Source organism: Boleophthalmus pectinirostris, unplaced genomic scaffold, assembly GCF_026225935.1.
Source record: "Boleophthalmus pectinirostris isolate CB_2022bp ecotype Guang Dong unplaced genomic scaffold, ASM2622593v1 HiC_scaffold_17, whole genome shotgun sequence".
NCBI lineage: Eukaryota > Metazoa > Chordata > Actinopteri > Gobiiformes > Gobiidae > Boleophthalmus > Boleophthalmus pectinirostris.
This window is the reverse complement of record NW_026571115.1, coordinates 10,381,150-10,396,289: the sequence shown is the minus strand read 5'-3', so window position 1 is coordinate 10,396,289 and position 15,140 is coordinate 10,381,150.

The following is a 15,140-nucleotide window of genomic DNA, read 5'->3' as shown; positions in this document are numbered from 1 at the left end:
ACTATAAATAGATTTTAACAATGTAGTGTGGTATTTTGCTGAAGTGTCTTGCATAAGGGCACAATTGCACAAGGGTGAGATTTGAACCACCAACTTTCCTGGGTAGAAATATAACTGTAATCACTAATCACTATCCTTTAAAATAATGGTTCCAAATATGTATATTTTTGCAATATGTGTTTTTACTAGAGTAGAGTAGTTTCATTTAGTTGAAATGTCTTGCCAAAGGACACAATCGCACCAGAGGGAGATTCAAACCTTCCACCTTTTTGAGCAAACATTAACACCACTAGGCTACTCATAGTTTCCTAGAATAATGATACTATAAATAGATTTTAACAATGTAGTGTGGTATTTTGTTGAAGTGTCTTGCATAAGGACACAATTGCACATGGGCGAGATTTGAACCACCAACTTCCCTGGTTAGAAATGTAACTGTAATCACTAATCACTATCCTCTAAAAACAAATAGATTTTCCCAATATGCACTTTAAAGAGAGTGGATAATTTAGTTGAAATGTCTTGCCCAAGGAGACCATTGCGCCAGAGGGAGATTCAAACTACCCACCTTTTTGAGCAAATATTTATCAAATTTTCTACTATATATAGCTAGAGTTTATGTGTCTTGCTCTTGTGTGAGCTTCAAACCCTCAACCAACCTTACTGGACAATTCTTTAACCCGCAAATATCATATTAAAAACATGTTATTTTTTGCTATGTATGACAAGTAAAGTAAAAGTTAAAGGCACACTATGTCACTTTTTGGTGAAGGATCCATCACCTGCTTGTTTCTATGGAGACGTCTGGAATGCTCCACAGTATGACATCAAAAATCTCTACCTTATTTATTTAATTACAGGGGTGGGTATCATTAAGAAGTTGTCGATATGATACACACCTCAACACATAGGCCACGATATGATACATTTTTCGATACAGTGCACTTTTGATTCAGTACGGTTCAATACGATATATTTCAAATCGATTCGATACAGTTCAGTGAAAAACAAAGGCTAAATCATCGCTGTGATACTAAGTCCACGAAGTCTGTGCAAAGTTAAACTGAAAAACACCCATTTTACTCAAAACTGTGAAAATGTCCCCACAATTGTTTATTTATTTATTGCTCATGCTATTATTTTGTTGGCATCAATTTAAAGACAACAACAACAACAACAAATCTGACAATTAACATAAATATGTATTTCTACCATTATTTGCCTTGTCTTTGCTGCATGAACAAAAGGAACAGGAAGAAGTAGCTTGAATTGAAGCTCTTACACAAAAATAATTTCATAAAATATACCAAAAAAAATACTCTTGACGATATATCGATGCAGCAGCCCACGATATCGATACTGTATCATCAAATTAAACTATGTGATATATAGATTTTTCAATATTTTTGCACACCCCTAGTTTTATAGCTTGAAAACACCTAGACAAACAGACATCCTGACTGTGAGTGGGGTCACCTCTCCACAGATCTGACCTGTAACTTGGTCTAGTTTGGTCTCCATGATGATAGAAATTTTAAAACATTTCAGACAAAGCAATAACATAAAAATAGAGAAGTGCATTTGACGGACCCACCACAAGAAAAGTTACACAATGCAGCTTTAAAGTCATAGTGAGACCAGTCAGTTGTTTTCTATGTTTTTACAGTATTTTGCCTTGAATATTCCAAAGTATTGAAACATGACAGATCTGCTGGAAATACGAGATGGCGACAGGGGATTTGGTTTTGACGTAGAGTTTTCCTGACAGGTCCGTGGGTCAGATGAGAAAAGCATTGACCCTGTGTGCGTCAGACTGTGTAGTGTGTGAAGTGTGCAGGTAACCGGAGCCGAGGGAGAGCCGCTCATGTCTGAACGTCTGATCAGATACAAACCTGTCATCTCCATCTTTCTCCTTTATCAACAAATAAGTCTGCTTCACGACATTCAGGCACGGGGGATTTCTCTGTGCCACTTCAATTCCCTTCATCGACCAAAAGATACGAAACAAGCCCTATTACACAGAATATATTAAAGCTGCACTATGTAACTTTTGGCTTGGTGGTCCGTTGTCTTCTTGTTTCTCTGGATATGCCATTGCTCTGTTTCAGATGTTCCACAGTGTGACATTAAACAGCTCTAACTTCCATTTATTCAATTACAGGTGGTTTTATTGCTAAAAAATACCTAGAAAAACAGGCATTCTGACTGTGAGCGGGGTCGCCTCTCCACAGATCTGACCTGTAACTTGACCTGGTTTTGTCTCCATGATGATAGAAGATAGAAAGGCTTACTGTGAAACATACTCCACCAGAAAAGTTACACAATGCACCTTTAACCACATAATATAATTTCCTTCATAAGAACATCTCTTAAAAAAAAACAAAAAAAAAAACTTTCACACGTTTGTTGGAGTAATCTGTCATATTTATTGTAGGTAATCAGTCCTCACTGCATGATGTCATCCAGTGGTAGTCCATAGTTCTCAGTTTTTGTCCATAAACGTTCACTTCAGTACCTGTAGCTCTTGCTGTTAGCCTCATTTAATCTGTCTCAGAGACAGAGGTGGGGACTTGCAAGTCATGACTTGGACTCGAGTCAAACTTGAGTCACTATTTTTAGGACTTGAGACTTGACTTGATAAAATGGATTAAGACTTGGGACTCAACTTGGACTTGAAGGTCAGTGACTTGGGACTTGTTTTGCACTTGAGGCCTATTACTTGAGAAGACCTGGGAAGCACTTTTAAATCTAAATTTGTTCTATTCTGACTGTAATTATTTACTCTAAGATCTTGTCAAGAAATTTAAAAAGGAAAAAATTGCATTTCTACAACTCTTATATTCTCTATAAACACTCATATATAAATATACTATGATTTTTTTAAGTAAAGATTAGTTTAAAACAGACATATCAAACTCAGGCCCGTGGGCAAAATTTGGCCCATGATATAATTATATTTGACCCCCGAGATCACATCAAATATGTATTATAGCTGGCCCGCCGGCTACGGATAGACTATAGAGACATTATTTATTAAAAAATGTTGTTATTATTTTATATTATGCTTGTTCTTGATTCAATGTTTAAGCAAAACTATTATTAAACATTTATTTTAATGAGAAGGTTTAACAATTACAATCCTCAAAAGAAGAGAAAACATGCAGTATTTTTCAATAAATATTTAGTTTGGCCCATGACTTAGTCACAGTTTTTAATTTTGACAATCTGTAAATTTGAGTTTGACACCCCTGGTTTAAAAGTCATAAATTGCAAAAACCAAAGCTATATTTGGTACTCTGGTTTAAAGGCTTGAAATGACTTGAAGCTCAAAACAGACAACTTGGACTTGGACTTAGGGGCCAGTGACTTGAGACTCGACTTGGACTTGCCTGTATTTGACTTGGGACTTGACTCGGACTTGAGGTCAAAGACTTGAGACTTGCAAACCGACGACTTGGTCCCACCTCTGCTCAGAGCTGTTTGACTTCTCTGCACTTGTTTCCAAAACTTACCAATTGTAGGTGATATAAGGTATAATATGTTTAAAGCCCCATTGTGTAACATTCCATCTAAAGCAATAGCGACTCCCTATAAAACTACACAGTGCACCTTTAATAATGTGCTGATAGTTATGGTTTTGTCACTTGTCTTATATACAGTATGTTTCATTGTCAATATCGGAGAATTTCTTTGAGATTGTTTGTTTGAAATGAGAACCAGTCTATAATTTATATCTTTCAGTCTTTCATTACAGTGTGTCTAAAACCCTCCTAAAACTTCAATAAAGGTTTTAAAATCATATCCATCCATTGGAGATTTTGAACCAAAAAACACATCATGAATGAGTAATGAGTGGGAGGAAGTACTTATGTATTTTCTGCTCAGTCTCATGGCTTCAGTTTGCGTCATGTTGCATCAGTATCGCCGAACAGGTAATAGCTCTTTATTCAAATACTCTCAATAGTGAAAAGAAAGTTATCAAGTTCTCAAATGTGAAATGTTACAGGAAAATTACCAAAAACCTGAAAGAAGCACTTTTACAGCTGTTATAGAAATAAAAGCCTATAACATTTAAGATTGTCTATGGGCAGAAAACCAAACTTTTCAAGGTTAAAAATAAGAAGAAAGTTTTTATCAGTACTTGGCTCTGGTGTGTATATCATTAACGTCTGTGGATTTATTTGGCATATACTCTTTGGTTTAGGAGGAAAATGTGTGGAAGTAGTCCTCGATTTTGTAAAAGTAAAAAATCTGCTTCAGTAAAAGTATTAAAGTACCTGTTTAAAAAGTATTTTACACAGATTTTGAGATCTAATAAAGTTTCTGATACAGATTTGTGCTGAATTTTGCTCAAAAAACAACAACTATGGAATCACTTTTATTCTGGCAATTCTCAAACACAAATAAAAATACTTTTACCTTTCAGTCCAATTAAAAAATGTAGTGGAGTACAGGTATGTGCAGAGTACATTTACCTGCTCTAGTGAAGTAAAAGTAAAAAGAATCCACTCTAAAATCTATTTAAGTAAAGCACAGATACCTAAAATTCTTACTTTAGTACTTTTACTTTGTTACGTTCCACCACTGGATTCCAAATGGTAACTATGGATTCAATGTAGTACTTGTGTAGTATTTCTCCTTGTTTATTCGTAGCATCTTTACCCAATGTTAACAGCATTTTTGTTTGGGCACAGACCTCAATAAAACGTCTTTGCAAATCAGTCTTGTTTCTCAAATTGAACTCTGTAAACATTTGGCAGACAGCATGTGGTTTTTGGTTCATTTTAAAAATTTATCTCATCAAATGCACAAAGATGGAAGGAAAGTCGACACTAATAAACCAAAGCTTGCTGCTCACAGATGAACGTCCTGTTTGAAAGGCTTTCCAAGGTCTCAACGTCAATAGATGTAATTGCAGTATTAGCAGCAAGAGTAACAGTATGATTAGATTTACGGAAGTGTTTGTTAAAGCAGACTTATTATGCAAAATCTACTTTTCAGAGCTTTTTCCCATGTTAGTTATTTCCTTTTGCTATTTATTCACCCAAGGATGTATTTGGAGTGATTCATGCATGTTTGAGTAATCTTTGATCGCTTATTTTCACCACCACCAGCACACACCCACTGATCTATACTTACTTCTTTCTCCAATTTTATTTTCATATTTTATTTTTATTTCAGTGATATGAGTAGGATTCAGCAACATTGCGTAGTCATTTTGGTACAAATGAATAAAAAAATTTGCTTCACTACTGTAATGTGCAGCTATAGAGAACCTCTAGTCACATGACCGTTTTTGTTTTGGCCGCCATATTGATGGCCCCAAATACGTTACCTACAATTCTAGCAACATGGCTTGTCTGTGGTCGGGACATAAATTCCCCGATTTCTGGCAGGCAGTGTGCGAGATATTGGGGGTGCCCCCACGATTTCAGACACCATCCCATAGGGACCTGGACAGGGTCAGCCCAATGTTCCTAATGTTCCTCCAATTGCAAAAGGTATCTATGTTCCCTGTTAAAACCTCCGAGACACCTAACATCACTCGCTGCTCCACCTCCTGTGAGCCTGAAGCAGAGCTGCTCCCACTGGGTCAGGACACTGGTTTGGATCTAGTCCAACTGTAGCATTTGTCACACTAGGCTAAATGCAGTTCATTTTATAAGTTGAATCATTCAACAGGGCCTATTCAGTTTAGACTGTTTGTGGTGTCTTTTCTTTTTTCATATTTGAGACTGTATTGATCAACAATTCAGAGATGGGGACTCACGAATATTGACCTGTATTTGGCACACTGATGGCAGCTCCACTTTGGGCTCCACGTCTGTCAGCTTCAACCGGAATCCGATACAACGGAACCCCTGTGTCTTTATCTCTCTGCTGATTACAGCTCTGTGCACAACACTTTTCCAGCATGTGTCTTAATGTGAAAATTAAAGGAACATCTCGAAAATGTGCTAACTTTACAATGGCGGCCTATTGGTGGTCTGGCTCGCCGGAAGTGGATCAGGGCAAGGCACATGCAGGTTCTCTAAACATAGGAGGCTGCGATAACTTTATGATTCTTTATTCCCATTGAGCACCACAGTTTTCTAACTTGGAAGTCAGGGCACTTGTTTATTTTAAAAAGTTGTTTTAGATTAATATTACAATTTGAAATGTCCAAACTATATCACATATAAATAGACTGCAACTATATAGCAGGCTTAAGCACAGTATATCCTCTTTAAAGGTGCACTGTGTAACTTTTCTGGACAGGGTTAGCAACTTGTTTGTCTCCATGGAGATGTTAATGCTTTAGTTTAAAGTCTGTCTTGCATTTATTGTGTCATTTTTTTGCTCAGAAATATCTTTAAACACATCCACTCTTACTGTAAGTGGGGTCACCTATCCACAAATCAAACCTGTAATTTGGCTTGCAAGTCTCCATGGAGATTCAAGCAGACAAGCAGATGATGGACCCTCCAGCATTGAAGTTAAGTCAGGCGTACACTGCGATTTTTGGCCATTTTTGAGATGATTTTTCACTTTTTCAGTTATTTTTGTGATCTGGCTGAGTTTTGGCTTAATCTTGTGTCGTGCTTCATGTAGTAAACATGAGGTAAGGAAAACTGATTAAAACCTTGCAACCAGCTCCCAATCGGCACTTACAGGTCGCAGGAATATCAAACCTGTTTTAAATCCTGTTTTAAAGTGCCTCTTGTGAGGATTTTGCACCGTTGAAGTACTTCCATGAGCTGTGAACCTTTAAACCCTGGGGCTGAGTGAAACTATCAAAAATATTGCAGGGTGTATGTCCAGCATTACAGAGTGCACCTTAAGTCGCCTTAAGTCGCTTCTGTCAGTCTGCCCCAGGGCAGCTGTGGCTACAACAGTAGCTTACCATCACCAGGTATAGAGTGAATGAATAATGCTGAATAATGCTCTGTAAAGTGTCTTTGGGGTCAAAAAATGTCTGTGAAAAGTGTTATATAAATAAAGACTTACTTACTTAAAGGTTGTATAGAGGATTTTTTTAAGGGAAGAGAAATACAGCGACAGTCCTTGTGCACGTTCAGAATTACTGTTGAAGTTTCCTGTCCGCCATCGCTGGACGAGATCTCCAAGAATCACCTCAGTTTGGCTTTGCTCCTTTTGCGGCGAACCGGTCGTAGATTCTCGTCCACCGTCACGACAAACTTTGTGCGAAATGCAAGGAAGCAACAGTTCGAAAAAGCCTCTAAGAACGCTGCGTAAACCACGTAATTCCCCGCGCTCTGACAAATCAGTTATACTAGGGAGTTTGATTGACAACCTAACAGCCAATAGAAAATGAGGGAGCATCGTTTTCTATTGGCTGATGTTTATCTGGCCTCAACACGTCCACAGTTGATAGATTTTCATTCTTTTTTTTTTTTGTCATCATAATTACAAAGCTGCTGCGTTCTGTAATGGTATTTTTAATCTTTGACTGACAGTTTGAAACAAAAAAAAAAAAAATCCTCCATACAACCTTTAAGTCTAGCTATTGAAAAAAAGCTCTTCAATGCATTACATTTGCGTTTTTCTCATTTTTCTTATGTTTGGTGTTTGAAAGCTCATCTACACGGTTTGTTCTAGCATCAGGCGCTGGTGAAGAGTTGGCACCTGTATGTTGAATAAAGGATGTATTATTACAGTGAAAGCAGCTCGAGAGGGGCAGGTGCGCTGTGCAGAGGAGACAGTACGCCCAGTATGCCACTTTTAATACCAGGCTTACAACTATGGCCACCTGCTGTAAAGTACCCTCCGTTACGTGTGTAGTCATGCAGTAATGGCATTTGTCGTTTGAGTTACATTGGCGTGTAAAAAGTGATATATTTATTAGTTAAAAGCATTATGTAACTCATGAGGAGAAGGCTGCTAAATGCCTTTATAGAGAACGTAGTGTTTTGTTTGGAATGTTCCAGGGTCTGGCATTAAATGTGGTATTAATTCAGTTCCATAAAAGATGTTTGCCAAAAATAAAAAATATAAAAAACTTGAAAAACATGCATTGTTATTGTGAGTGGATTTGCTTTTCTACTGATCTGATCTGTAACATGACTAGTTATGTCACCAGCTTGTCTTCATGGAGATAGCTAAACTCAGTGTGGTACTATGGGATATTCCAGGCAAAAAGCAATACTATCTACAACTACAAAAAAACAGTGCACCTTAAAAATGTATAATTCTGAATGCATTTTATTACCATATTTTTCAGACTATAAGTAGCAGTTTTTTTGATAGTTTGAGTGGTCCTGCATCTTATACTCCGGTGCGACTTATATATTATAATTTTTACACTGACAGCCACGAGAGGGCACTCTAGCCTTGTGTGCCAGTATCTGCTACTACTGCGCATGTCTTCTACAGAAAGAGCCTCTGTCCTGTCTGTATCATGTCAGTCAGTCGCACCATTACCTCTGTACCACTGAACAATTTTAAATTTAAACAAACTTATAAAGATGACTGAGAAGACAAACACAAATGCCCCCAAAAAGAAAATCATATTTTGCAGAAATACGCAGCCCAAAATGATAATCAAGCAGCAGAAAGAAAGTTTGGAGTGAGCGAGAAACTTGTGACAACCGGGAGGGGCCGCCATGCAACTTTCCTGGAAGTGATTGGATGGATCGACAAAGTCTGGACTTCAGTGACGACAGAAACCATCCTGTTGGGATCCAGAAAGGCCGGAATAATTCTAACTGGAACTGATGCTGAGTCTGACCAAAGCTACACAGAAGAGGAAGTGGTGCTTTGTTTACCTCCGGAGGTTGTGGAGTTGCTCAGAAGTGACACCGAAGATGAATTTGTTTTGTTCTGTTGTTTATGCTATAGTTATCTGAAGAACTGTTCATATGTTACATTAACAGCCTGTTGTTCTCTATTCTGTGTCTATTCTGTTCCTGGTCTCTGATTTTATAATAATACGTTTTTTTTTCTTCTTCATTATAGTCCAGAAAATACAGTAATTGTAAATGTTTCATGTTTTAACTGTGTACTCAGGACTCCCTTGAAAATGAGAAGCAATTTCAACTTCCTGATAAAATAAAATAAATAATAATAAAAGCCTGCTCTATGTCAGATAACTTTGAATTTCCTTCAGGTTCAATAAAATACCTATGAAAAGCTTTATTTTCTATCTGTTTATCTAGTTTTTCTCCTTGTATTCCGTCCTTGTGCTTTAACAAAAAATGCTCAAATAGCTTCACTAAAAGGAAAACTTACAAACAGTAGCATAATAATCACTGGTTAAACAGTAGCTCAACAGGTCATGCGTGCTATACAAAGGACACAGTGTAGGACAACATGTAATTCTTGACCCCAACACCAGACCCCGACCGTTTTTATGACGCAGAAAGGGTGAAATTATGGGCACAACAATCCAGCGCTCCGTCGCCACAGAAACCTGAATCTAGGTCATAGTCCCAGAAAATCCACTGATGCTGCGCTTCCTAAAAGTGCCTCTCTCCCGGTGTAATCGTCACCAGAATGGAGAATGCTTCAGGCAGCAGACTTTTGTAGAGACTGTACTTTATCACCTGCACAGAGGAGAATCATGACGCATGCTCCAGATAAGTCTACACCTGTTTCCAATCACGATTTCATTTTTGTTGTTCTCAAATTCATTGTATTCAGTGAGAAGCGGTGTTATTTTCTTGAACCTTGAATCTTTTCCTTTTTATCTGAGGTCTGATGCTCGGTCTGGACTGGTCTCAGAAGCTAAAGAGGGCCAGGCTTGTTTTAAATGGTAAAGAGTTGCTTTTTTTCCCCACTTACTCAAAGCACTTTACATCAAGAAACCATTCAGCTATTCACACACTCGTACACCAAAGGACACAGACACTGGGTAGCAAGAGGAGTTTCATGTCTTGCCCAAGGACACAACAACACCATTCATCTATGGGAGCTGGAATCGCACTGCCAACCTGTGGGTCAATGACTTAGTGGATGTGACCGCTTAGCCACCGAGAGCGGGATTCAAACCTCCAGCCTTTGGACAGACCCTCTCCCAACTGAGCTGCTGTCGTGAGTATTTGGATGGGAGACCGCTGGGAATAGAGGTGCCACAGGGGGCAGCAGTGACTCTAACACACATTTTTACTATGTCTTTACTTAGGCAACACCCATGTTATTTTAATATGCAGAGTTAAATTATTTTCCAAAATAACATTGTGCACGTAGAATCATTTTCAAAAAAGTTTTCGTGTACATCAACTTGCATAAATTCGCTATCATAACTACTCCAAGTCTCTGAGTGGCACCTGGATTAGATTTAAGCCTGTAGTATTTATTTCATTACAGTTGTAAGTATTACTCAAAAGTACCTTGAAAAATGTGCATTACTGAGCAGGCTTGCCTCTCCACAGATCTGTTAAACCTGAAGAAGTGGACCTCCAAGCTCCTTCGTCTCTGGTCATGGATATGATACATCAGGTGTGTGTGCAGATGCAAACACATAAAAAGTGTTTGCACCAGAAGAAATGCAACTGCTGCTTTGAATGCTCCATCATCATCATCATAGCAAAAAACGTAAACATTGGTCGCACTTTTGGCGCATCAGCTCCTAAAACTCCATTTATCTCACTTTACACATAAATGCCAAACTGTAGTTTTCCAGAACCTTTACTCTACCTGAAGTTTTTAGAAAGATTCGTTTTCAGAGGCGAATTCGCTATTTGCGTGTAAATGATGGGCACAAACGAAGGGAAATATCTCAGTTTTTAAAAATACTTGTGTATGTGTAAACGGGGCTTAAAACTTAGGAACTGAACCAAAAAAGTGTTCTTGCAGAAGTTCCTGCTATTCTGCCACTATGAGATATCATCTATTATTTGTTGCACAGTTTCACAAGGGAATAAACTTTTTTCTTTGTGTTCCTTCAGATGAACTGCAGCACACTGGGTCCAGTAGAAATTACACAGACATAGTGTATGTTTTTATTCCCATGGGATGAGCTGACAGTCTATACATTTAGTCTTTTATATTATAAATGAGCTACTGTCTCTGTGTCCTTCTCCTTGCCAATGATGTCTATATTATTATGATAACACATAATAGCTGTGAATTGTCATTTCACACCAATTTCCCTATGCACACTTACTGTCCATCATATGACAATGATGGAGAATATCAGGTTTTCTCTTTGAAAATGCAACTTTTGCAGCTCCATTTGAAATGAGGAGCCTTCGCCGTCAACATGCAGCTGAGATGAGAATCCTGATGATTTATTAATACTGTTGGATTCTGCTGCAGACCCATGAATATTAGATTTAAAGACATAAAGTGAGGCCATGCTGTCTCAATGTGGCTGCAGATTAGTACTATGGTCATGTCTCATACAGGGGGACTCAGCTATCTTCTCTTACCAGTAGAAAATATGAGGTTTTGCAATGGTTAAAATGTTTAAAATAACATGGGTATTAACCAGCTAGTTCTTTTGGACACCTGATTCACTTCACAGATTTCTCAAAAGGTGCATGAACAATTATAATGCATTAATGTGGTGAAGGGGTAAAGACTTTAAAAACACAGACAGGACTGAGCTGCAGAGGTGTAGTGAGGACTGAGATGAGAACAGGCCCCCTACAGACAAAACTGTACCCGAGTCTCAAAGGATACAAACACAGTGCTCTTGCATTACGTGTCATTATTTTACACTCTTAGGTGGTGTCCACATGACAATGTTTTTTGGTCAGAATGGTGAAGTTTTTATTTGTTTCTTATTTCATCCACACGGAGCCGGCGTTTCAGGTGGGCGAAAAACTGTGTTTTTTGAAAATGGGTTCCAGAGTGGAAAAATTTGAGAACGCTGACGTTGCATTGTGTGCACAAGCAAACCGCAGCTTTTGGAAAACAATGACATTGTGACCCCGTCATCGCCACGTGACCAGAAGAGAACCCTGCAAAACAACCATGGCAGACAACGGAGCTGAGTTTGTGTTGCAGACGCTTCTAAAGTTATTTGTACTGTTGCATCAGAACCTCTTAATCTACTATGTAGTACAAGACCAGCGGAGACACATACACGATTACACGTGTCAGATTCTTTTAAACCCACTACTGTGTAGAACTAGAAGGGCCACCAGAAGAAGACTTTGGGTGATCTGGCTGTATCCTGTTTACAGCACCACATAGAGGTGTGGCATATGTATTATATCGTTTTCACTCAGTGCTCTGTTGTCATCTGGACGTGAATATTTCTTGATCCAACACATGTGCGGATGCAAATTTTTTTCAACCCAGCCAAAAAAAGTCCAGGAGCATTGTTGTGTGGACGTAGCCTTAAAATGACTTTTAAATGGGGATACAATGCACTCTTTTGCCTCCCGGTAGACTGGGACCTGGATCAGAGAGAGTCCATTTAGGTTTAAACCAATTGGATTTCAGCAAATGAAGGACCCGTATCAGGCTCATTCTTCTTTCTGATTGGATCTTCCAAACCAAAACAAAACAAATTGTACCATAAATAACATGACTATTGTGGCCAATGGTTTTGTAACAATCAACACTACAACTGTAATCAGTAAATGTAGCCTAATGTTTGATTTGCATGTTTACCTTGTATTACTGCATATGAGTAGGTTATGTTTATGAAATTTCAAATAAAAATATCACACATATTCTTTAACCTACAGTGCAGTACAATACAGGACCTACATACAGAGCTAAAGAAATCCATTATCCATTGTAAGGTCCCATCCATCTGAGCATTTTCACACTCATTTATTGTAATATTGTGTAATACAAGTGTGAAATCCAGATGACACGAGATGGACTTTGTCAGCTCAAGGTAAAACGTGTCAGACCACATTGTAATGAAAATTAATCATTGAATAACTGTGAAGCAGATGCTATTGTTACAAATCTAATTCTCCACAGCTGAGGAACACTCTGAAAACACTGTGAAATCTGTGAGCCTGTTACAACTCTCACATATTCATCCTGCGGACCAAAAAGTTCACCTGACTAAAGAGCAAACTATTTACTCATCTTTGATTTTGCTTATAAATTACTGTGTTAAGAAAAATCTCTCTTGCTGGTAAAAGACAGTGAAGAAGAAATGGAGATGAGGAGGAGGTCGGTGATTCTAAACAGCAGGACCATGAACGCTTATATCACAGACTCCTAAAAATGTGCGTGTGCGTGTGTTTGTGTGTATTTAAATTCATTTTGTATTTTTTCATGAGTTTTCAGATTATTTTTTGGGGGGAGTATGCGTTGTGTGTCCATGGTAACTGGTGCACATTCTGCCAATAACATACATGTAGAAAACTCCCAGCGTGAATATAGGAATGTCTCCGTGTCTCCTGTCCTGAACGTTCATTCCTTGCATAATGTAAATAATTCAATTATTACAAAAATAATGCATAATAAATCAACTCAAATGTAAACATTCTTGTTTGAGTCCGTGTGTGACACTGTGAGGAGGGCGGTGGTCATGTGTTTGGCTGGTTGACGATTTTGGCTCTGACTGAAACTGAGTTTTTGGGCAGAAGCTGTGCCTCTTCATCGGCTCCATCTGCTGTGGCCAGATCAGGACTGGGATTAGAGGCTATTCAAGTTTGTTTTCTACCAATTTTCTCTCCTCCTGTTGATGGTTTTCTCGGTAGTTCTCAGCTTGTCTCTGTGGAGATGTTATTGTATTGCCTGTAATGTTCCACTATTAAACGGATATCTCTTATGTTTATTCAATTCTGTGTTTTTTAGCATTCTTGTAGAGCAGGCTCTCCTCTCCACTGAGCTGACCTTGATCTGGTGATGTCATGCTTGTCTCCCTCTAGATGGATATGTTTCATTGATTTATTGATTAGGGCATACACAGTCTGATTCACAAAAAGTGCACTTTGTTGGAGAAATTGACTTTCAAGGCTGTTGTTTAATCAGTTCAAAAATCACTCTTATGTTTTACTGATTACTGCTAAAGCAACCTTCAATTCATAAATTGGTGACACATCACTTGCACGATTCCATGAAAATAGAAATTAGACAGATAGATCATTGATCCCAAAGAAATAAAGGAACAGCTGTCCACCTCTTTTACCAAACATTGTACAGACGCTTGTTTATCTGAAATAGCTTTGACCCAAAATCTTTGTTCTCCTCTCATTATCCTCCTCTTCCCACAGCTCTGTATTTGAATAGGCAGGATCTATACCGTGTACATGTTTTGTTTGAAGAGATTATGAGTTTTTAGATCATCTTAATGACCAATTATGAGCCATTATCTGAGACAAACACAGATTCTAGTTCTGTTGTACACTGTGTGGTTACAGTGTGATTACCATATGATCATATATGTAAGTATTAAATAACCAAGAGCAGTGCGTTACACAGGTTGCACTGCTCCTCGTTGTTTAACTCTTTCTTATATGTTGGTTTGAATATCTCTGCACTTCCATTTTATTCTTACATTCACAAAACATTGGTCAGAGTTGAAAGAGTGATCTGGTCGTGATCATTAAAGTTCCACAGATGACACGTTTGAGTCATATTAAGAGCTGTGACTGTGCCCTGCTGCTGCTATTTCCTCAAACTGTGACGCAGATACACTCACCACCACACAGGGGGCGCTAATAAGCCCAGTGTCTGTGTAAGATGAGAGAATAATGAACAATACCTGGAAGTAGTAGCAATATCTGTACACTGGTTTCCTGGTGTGTAATTATTTCATTCACATTCATTATAAGATTTAGCATAAATTGCCATCTGCTCAGGGAATTTAATCAAATCATACTTAAAGAGGCGGTATTACACAACGGGATTAATTGCTATCACATAACATATTTAGATCACAGTGTTGCCTTTGATCATTTTGCAAATGGTATATTCAAAAACAAATTCCAGAATAATGTATTAAAGGTGCACTGTGTAACCTTTCTGGTGGAGGGTCCGTCACCTGCTTATGTCCATAGAGATATTATTGTTTAGCCTGGAATGTTCCATGGTATGACATTAGACATATATATCAAGCATTTATTCATTACAGGTGTTTCTGCTGATCAAAAATACATTGATTCTTTCTGTAAATAAGGGCAACTCTCCACAGATCTGACTCGTGATGTAGTGTAATACTGTAACCTGCTTTTCTCCCTTGTGTTAGATTATTTGATCTATACAGGCTTTGCACCGTCACGTGT